The sequence below is a fragment of the Chelmon rostratus genome, chromosome 18 (assembly GCF_017976325.1).
Source record: "Chelmon rostratus isolate fCheRos1 chromosome 18, fCheRos1.pri, whole genome shotgun sequence".
Taxonomy (NCBI): Eukaryota; Metazoa; Chordata; class Actinopteri; order Chaetodontiformes; family Chaetodontidae; genus Chelmon; species Chelmon rostratus.
In genome coordinates, this window is record NC_055675.1 from 21,480,601 (window position 1) to 21,489,828 (window position 9,228).

The window sequence follows — 9,228 nt, forward strand, 5'->3', positions numbered from 1 at the left end:
AAAGGCAGTATGAACCAACGCTGGCATCATGAGCAGCAGTCGAGTCCAGGAGAACTGAACGGTCTCAGCGGTGAACAGATCCAGATCCAGTAAACCCTGAGCGGAAAGCACGATTCAGTCCCGCCTGCACATCTTAAAGCTGAGCAGAATCAGTGCAAAGCATTAGTTCATTTTTAACAAGCACTGTAAAACTGCCGGACCAAAGAAACTACATACCGATACTTGACCTGTTTGTATCAATTAGGATTCACCCTCTGACGACTGAATATCTAAACCAAACTTCAGATTGAACTGGCCATTCATTTCTACTCTCATGTGCAGATTAGCTCATGAAGTTCATCCTCTGTTACAGAAATTATCTGTAAATATAGGAAATATAATTGCTGCCTGGATTATGATCACTGGCAATGTTTTTTTTTTACAGGATTAAATATTGAAAAACATATTTTCATGCAGTCCCTCAGTAAAGTTCTGACGACACATTGAGTTCAATTAAGGCACGAATTAAAGGACATTGTCAGATGAATTTCACCAGAGCTCTGATTTAAGAACGTATTCAAAAACCATGAGGATCTGAATTTGTCATTTCTTCAGAGATATTTAGTTCAGCCTGAGTTTTTTTAATCCAGTTATTACTTTATCTTCACTTTTTTTTAATAAAGACAAAAATTACCATTAAAGGAATTCAAGAGGCTCAAGACGTTCAAAACCACAGCTGGGGGGGAAGCTATATTTATACACACAGATGCAGTGTTTAAAGTGCCTGTACCTGACATGAAACGTGCCTGTAGAGTCAAACAGTGTGAGAATTACCTGCAGAGTGCTGCCACCTAGTGCCAAAAAACATACCTGTAACATGAGGGACCTGTTGTCAACACGGACGCAACTTTTCAACACTGTTTAATACAGGTTTGTTTTGTCCTGGTGCCCAGTAAATGTTTCATTGACGTACAAACTAAATATTTACTAATAATTTAATAGATAGATAGATATACTTTATTTATCCCAAGCTGGGAAATTGCAGTGCAGCATCAGCATTACACACAGTGAAAATAAGTGAAATAAGACTATAAAGAACAAACTATACATAATAAAATATCAAAATGGCAAGCAGTAAAAATTATATACATAATAATAAAATATTAAAAATAGCAAACAGTAGTAATAACAAGTGTTGCACAAAAAAGAATATCTACAGCAAATAGATATTGTAAGCATGTAAAACAAGCTGTGGTCTTAAAGCGTCACCTAATTTTCTTTCAGATTAAATATATACAATAAATGAAAAGGGAGGAGCATTTAGCTATGATTTCATTTCATCACAGATTCCCTAGTGTAATGAAAAAGCACACTGATATGAAACATTTCAGTCTGGTCTTTAGCCTTCAAGCTTGCACCAAATCCTGCAGAAGCACCTGCAAGAGAAGCGAGCAGACATCTTGTGAGGGCTGAGTGCCGTAACAGTCCGACTGGGACTTATGTGGACTCAGTAAAAATAGTAAAGAAAAGGGTTCCTGCAGTGGTCTGTGCTCCTCCGGGCCGGATCGTCCACAGCTGAAAACACTGACTGTGTTTGTGTTTAGGGGGAAAGTTTCACATCCATCATCTGTTTGAGACACTCTGAGCTCGTCAGTGGGCTGAAAGACCGAAGATAGATGAGGAGAGTCACTCTGGAAGCTTCTCATTTTACAAGTCAGGCATGTTCTGCACGCAGAGCAGCAACACTTTACACAGAAGCTGTAATGGACTCATAAGATGGAGTAAAGACAGCCGCCTGTGAGACACATTTAGGTCGAAAAGTCTTTGATTTAAAGTGAAGTCTTGTCACACGAGCATTTAAAATGCCATTCATTCACATCAGCGGACTGATTCCATCAGAGGATTTGCTCACAGGGGCAAAATTAATTGAGCTCATTTGCATTGAGCTCAACACTGACATGGAAATTCACGCTGTGTCTAATCACAGATGTGTAAAACACGGCTGCAGTCTCCGTGACGTCACCCACAGATTTCTGAAGAGCCATTGTGAAGCTCAGTGATGGTGGCCGTCGCCATCTTGGCAGTTCCTGACGCCACCAAACTCCTGGCTAATCAAAAAATGAGCAAGGAGGTGGAGCGTGGGGGGAGCTGAGGCAGCTGAATGAGGCCTGGTGGCTGAAACCTAGCAGCTAGCTGTCACTCAGAGTGGCCATGCCCATAATTTTGCATAACTTTAAGCCTTAATAGAATTTAAATAAGTGACTTATATAAGTAATAAATCAGGAAATTAGCTATAGAGACCAAAGCTGTTTTTGGTACCAGGCTGTAAACATGTTTATTTCTGCTTAATATGGGGGTCTATGAGGATTGACTCACTTTTGGAGCCAGCCTCTAGTGGCCATTTGTGGGACTTCTACCTTGGCTTCATTTTTCAGCCCCAGATTTCGCCCTGTGGGACTTTGACTGGACGGAGAGCTGGAGAGTCGAAAATCGTAGCTGTGTTACACCTTCCAGTTTTAGTGAGCCTCCCCCGTCGGAGTACATTCCAATAAAAACAGAACGGTTTGCAAACAGTTAGCTTTTTTGATACCACGAACAACCAATGTTAGATAAAAACCCTTTCTTTAATTTTGCAAATAGTGACTTTAATCTAAAATCTCACAGCACATTCTCCGTTTGTGTGTCATTTAAGAAAACTCCTATTTGAAGAACACATGAAACATCGCTCTACTAGAATTTAAACACTGTCCTGGCGGGGGCGTCCACACGATGCGAGCTAGTGACCGACCCTCTGGAGAGTCCGTTAAGAAGGTCAAGTCACTCGAATAAATCAGCTTAACGTTTTCATCTGCTGCTTCTTAGTCAGCGATGAACACGGGACGGCGGCCCGTAAGGAAAATTCTGGGTTCGTACTCGCCCAGAACCAGACCGCACAGTCCAGTCGTCTACACAAATATCTTCGCCTCGACCACACGGCGATACCTCCCACTGTATGTTGTCCTTGGCGGCCAAGCATACCGAGGGTGTAATACATTGCACGTTCCCTCTGGTACTGTTTAACATACTGACTCCAAAGCTCACAAATGCAGTGACTGAGTGGAATTTTCCGGCCCCAAAGCTGGATGGCCGAACAGACGCTGACCTCAACAGACCTAAAGAGGTTTTTATTCCAGCTCACTTCATTGTTTCTGTCCAGTTTGTGGTTTGTGAGTTGGGCCCAGTATGATGGAGGCTGGGGGTATACTTAAGACATCTTCAACTGTGCCAAAAAGAATAAAACAATGAAGGGACCACTCCTCAGATGATCAGTTCAGTAATCATGCAGCCATGTCAATGAAGGCTTCATTTTTTGGTTGTTTCGGAGGATTCATTTCATCTCTTGGTGACAAAAATTGAACATCTGTTATTCTGCATTTTGAATTCTGTGTTCTGTGGTTTTCACTGTTTGAGTTATTCTGGAGGTTTTTCTGTTGTTTTTAATCTTTTTAAGGTCCACACTTTAACCAAAAGGATTTATCCCGTTAGTGCAATAAGAGAACTGGACACTGTGGTCCAAGATGCCGTCCAATTCATTCTAATGAAAGTTGCCAACTGGATGCCCATAGAGCTTGAGGATTAGAGTTCCTCTCTGGCTGAGCCACTGAACTCTTCATCCTGACTCCCCACATGTAAGAGTGGTACAAACTGATTTAATTGATGGCTCTTCAAGACCATTATTTTTATTCGACATAAGCCTAATGGATTAAAGTTTGATAATACAGACATTTCACTCTGTTTGTGGCCAAGATTACCTCACAGTCCCAAGTCGTCCTCATCTGTCCTCTGTACTGTGGCCCTTTTAGGACATTCAGCTGTACATGGTCAAACTTTGGCGCAGGCTTCCATTGGTCTAAACTGGCCGAACTGTCAACATCAGTGTCTGAGTCCGATTTTTTTTTTAATTTGGTGACTGCACATGTTTGCATGCATCTTGCTAAAATTAACATTTAGCTACCACACGGTTTTGCCTGTTCCTGCCTGAAAGAAGATTATCCACCAGTAAAGTTTTGGTCACACCAGCATTTAAAACTAATAAAATCAGTTCATTTTGATGGAATCCTTCTGTTCAGTGGATTCACTCGTAGTAAATAAACACAGATTTTTGAGTCAAGTTCATCTTTGGTGAACTTTTACACTGTTGTCTTGAGTGCTACCTTTGAGCCAGCAGAGAACTGGGGAGTCCTAAATGGAGGAAGCTATCGTAGCTAGCTAGCTGTGTTGCACCATCAGCTTTTAGCTAACCGTCCTCTGAGTATGAACCGCTCTTCAACAGAAACGTTTGCAGTTTGCAGACAGTTATAAAATAGTAAAAGCTTGCAACCTGGGAGAGCTTTTTGCTCTATTTAAGTAACTCTGAGCTATTACTGAGCTATTATGACTAGCACTTGCATTTTGCAGGCATGCTAGCATGTTTGCAGTTAGCTTGCCAGCTGCAGTAGTTCACTAGCTAGCCCTGCAAGCAATCACTATATCACCAGCTTCTATTAACGCCAGTTTCATGAAGATGTGTGGATGAATTTCCTTGATTGGTGTTTTTACGTGCTTTGTGTTGTCTTTCCGTCAATCTTTACCCGCTAGGAACAATCTTGATCATTATCATTTCAGCCCAAGGAGTTAAATGATTCATCACATGTGACTCAGGTGAAAATCGAGCTGGTGCGGCTGATGTCGGCCTCCGTTATATTTACTTTTTCTGTACTGCACATATGGTCATGGTGGCTTAGCATGGCGAGGCCGGCGGCTTTACAGAAGCTTTACTCCCTCTGGCAGAAAATGACTTGCAGGCTTTTGGAACATTAAGACTCGATTTGGAAGTCTGACACAGCAGCTGGTCGTCGTAACGAGCCGTCTCACCCGCGATCACTTCTCAGGGTTTCAGACTTAAAGGGATTTCTCTCCCAGATTCCCATTTGGAAGGCAGACAGCAGCATCATGGTGCCGAATGCAGAATGAGAGATGTAATCTAAGACTGACAGTGCGATCTGTTTTTACTTGAAATTATTCCTCATTTGCTTCCCTACCTTCTCCTTCCCGAGTGCCATTTTAAGACAGTTGGAGAATAATTAAAACTACAGAGACAGATCAGTCTCGGTGTGAGTAATGAGTGCACACAGAAGGATTCATAAATATATTTTAGGATTTATATATAACCGACTCTCTCCACATAAATATTTATTAATCAAAAATAGTTATTGTTGGACAGAAATCTAAAACAAACTGACATATTAAGAAACAAGACTCACAAATGTATTTCTGATGCACACACAAATCTTTCCTCTTTTAAATAAATGTGCATCCTGTGGAGTTTATCAGTAAACACAGTTGTGTTTGCATTCAGTGTTTCTCACCAAAACAGACTGTGAGTCTCCTTCAGCCATAACAACTGCGCTGAATCAGCTTCCTTCATCACTGACGGGAAATTTAACACCCCATGAAATTCTTTTTTTTGTTGACCTGGAATGTTTTAGCTTCTCACCTTGTTGTGGTGATGTACAGGTGTACTCTGTGACATGGCTGTCAGGTGTGGTTACAGATGCAACAGAGCACACCTCTGGCCACACCCACTGGTGGTAAATAAATAAATTAATCAATATTAGCAGCTGCTCATACACTGCCTTCCTGTATTTAGCTGGCACAGTGCTGTGTGTTCTTGCAACCTGTTCTCAATCAACAAATACAGCAGCTTGGTCAGTGGCCTACACTTAGACTTTCAAAATAAAGTTCGCTGAGAACAATAACACATAACTTCGTCCTTCTGTATGTGCTCCTACAGCACGAGATATAATCGAAACAGGTGACTCAAACATCGAAACATTGCTCCGTAGCACCACTAGTGGTCAAATGCAGTGGAAACATTACCTTGAAATGCAGCTCAATTACGAGATCACAAATAATCACGTGAGCCTGGAATCCATGTTGCCAGCCCTGGGTGGTTCGGACCAATCAGCATGCTGTGATAAAACTTCTGGCAGAACAACAATGGCGGCTCCTAAAGACGTTTTCGCTCTTCTCCCGACTGACCTCAGCAAGAATCCTACTGGATCATAATGTTTGTTGATCTGATTGGTTGGCGTTTTCCTGTGATGGACAGATGGTTCATCCAATCACATGCCAAGTATGTTTTTTTTAAGTGCCTACGCTTTTCTAAACAGTTTCCAAGCAAACAAGGACGCACGTTGTAAAAACAAAACACTGACATATCTTCATAAGCGTGTTAGCAAACAGTTGCTTAGTCAGACATCCATCAGTTGTGGAGCAACATGATCATTTATTTGGACTCATGTTTGGATCCCCTGATGAAGATGAGTCCAATCTTCACTCTCTTTTAGCTCTGTTTTTGGTCTCTACCAACTCCTGAAGGAAACATCTGGGTCTTTTGCTGCTTAATCCTCCACTGAGTTCAGTGTTTCACATGCAAACCGGGTATCTGGGAGCCTTATTGGATGCTTTAATAAAATTGTAAGTCAAATAGTAACGTTCTCTCAATCTTCTCATTTAGTCTTATAAAACCTTCATCATAAAGGCTGTGGAGACTTTTGTATCTACTGACTTTCATCATATTTAGACTTTTTAAGACATTTACTGCTAATTTGAGTTGAAAACAAGAACAAAATCGTCCTTTTACAAAATATTTGAAAATGAAAACATCTGTTAATCAGAAGATAAGATACAATGTTCAAGAGATTTACTTTTTATCAGAAAAACAACCAAATACTGAGACTGAAGCAAAAGTCAGTTTATGTATGGAGCAATAATTTGATAACATTTTAATATTCCAGGATGTACAGACATCCTGTAAATCTGCTCCATGTTTCTTCATTGAATCACAGTCACTGTTTGGTTTGCCCTTGTTGTTTCTCTGCTCTTTCAAATCATACAGATATAAACGTGACGAAAAAGTGAATTTTTAAACGACTGAGGCGAATAAATCCAAACTTTTATTGTGATAAAAGCAAACTGCTCTACCAGTTCTGCTCATTCCTTCTTTCTCTCTGTGATTTTCCACGTCTTTACTATTTTCCTGCAAAATGTTCAACTAAATTTTTCAAAAGGAAAAACTTTTAACTCTAAAAAATTAATTTAATCTCCACTGATCTGGGAAAATCTGCAGGGATATAATAAACGTCTTCAGGGTCTTGTAAAACTGAAATGAAATAACAAAACTTATATTTGACAAGACTTCTATGATCTTCTCACTGCAGTCAAGCTGTGTTATTGTTTTCTGGCCTGTAGATGGCGCCACAGGTCTGCTCCTCAGCCTCTTGGTCCTCATCAAGGAAACCCTGTATGCTCTCTATTACAGCTGAACAAGATAAAGTTACTGTACTGTACATTTCAGTGAGCACATTAATTATCATTACCTTCACCCCTTTCTCTGACCTCAAGAGACTGTCCTGCTAAAATGAAGGTCAAATAAAAATCTGTCTGATGGCACAGAAGAATCACATTCAGCTTCCGGGGTCAACTATGTGAACATGTACATGGAATGTTAATGTTGTTCTCAGTAATCTAGTCTTTCTCTAAATTGTATACAAGTAGTGCAAAGGAATCTATCATACAAATAAATAGTATGATAGATTACCTTACCTTCATGATGTAGTTGTGGTTATGTTCATTATATAGATGTATGCATGTCTTTATAGACTCTATACATCATGCAGGAGGTGAGCTGTAGAGAAACAAAACACCTGGTTTAAATTGTATTTAATTTAAATATAAAAAACTCATTAAAAGTCAGTATTCAAAGAGACTGTAGAGAACAATACAGTGTTAATCAGCATATAGACATCTAAATGCTGGCATATAACACACTGTTGATAGCATGTTTTTATTATTATTGTTGATGTTGTACACATGTAATCAAATATTCCCCACTTATAGTCAAAATTCAAACTAAAGTGTAACCTGATATCACTCCTAAAGTGATTGACAGCTCAAAACACAGCAGGGAAAACAGATCAATATTATTCGTTATGATCCGATGATAAATACAATATGACTTTTTTTTGCCTATAAGTCAAACTGTTTAATGTGTGTGTGTGTGTGTGCTTGTGTGTGTGTGTGCGTGCGTGCGTGCGTGCATGCATGTGTGTGTGGGTGTGTGTGTGCGCATGCACTGAATGTTTTCCAGCAGCAGATAAACAGACTGTTTGTTGTGGCTCAGTGAGCCGCCGCACATCTGGAAATCCACTTTTCTTCTTCTCTCATATTTTCTGTCTCTTTAGCAAACAGCAGGACGGCTTCAGTCCAAACTGCCGATGCTAACACAACATGCTAACTAACACTCGTCGCTGAAGTTTCAGTTTAAAAAATCGACTTATATTCGACTCATGTGTCACCTGCTAGATTTATAAAAACCTTTGGGGCTGTTGTTCATAAAGCAGCTGGCTTCCTGTCTTATAAGGAGACAGCTGGATAGGTTTTTCTCTCAGTGATCCTTTGAAGATTTGAAGATTTTGAGGGTTAAACCCGAGAAGATGCTCGCTGACATAATATATTTCCTGAGTAAACTCCCATGATCCCGCCTGTGTGAGTTTCACCGTCTCATATGAGCTTGAATTATGTCACTTTTCTCTTTAAGTTTTAATCAGGATGGAAAATGACCACCAGACTCCATTCATTTTCTGCTAATTTTTTGTTTAGTATTGGTGAGATAGTCTGTCTTTATTTCTTTATACTCTGTTGTCTGTAAGACTGTGTGAATCAGATGAATTTTAAGATTTACTCAGCTCAGAGAACAGAACTTTTGTCCAACAACTAACCTTTTTTAGTTATTTTTTCCAGGCAGATTTAGTCAGCGTTTATGGGCTCGTTTTGAACTCTGAGGGAAGTCTGCCGTTATTTGGTTTCTTGGTACAGACATGACATGAAGCTCACTGTGACAACAGTGATTTTGGTCATGAATAATCCTGTTAAAACAACTAGAATGCACATTTACACCAGACTCCAGTTAAAAATTGTGGGGGTTTTTTTGTTTGTTTTTGTCAGTGAAAGCAGTTCATTTATTAAAAAAACAGGAGTTTAGAGTTTTACCCTAAAAAATTCTCATCAGTTATAGAAAACTTGTAGTCGGTTGTAAATTTGGGGTTTTGGAAGAAAGAAAATTGCGTTTCCTTCTCTTTAAGGAGGCGAACCGGGTGATGCTTGGACCCCAAAAGTGTAGGATATTGCTGCTGTTTCTGCTCAAATTAAACGCATACATCATCTTCC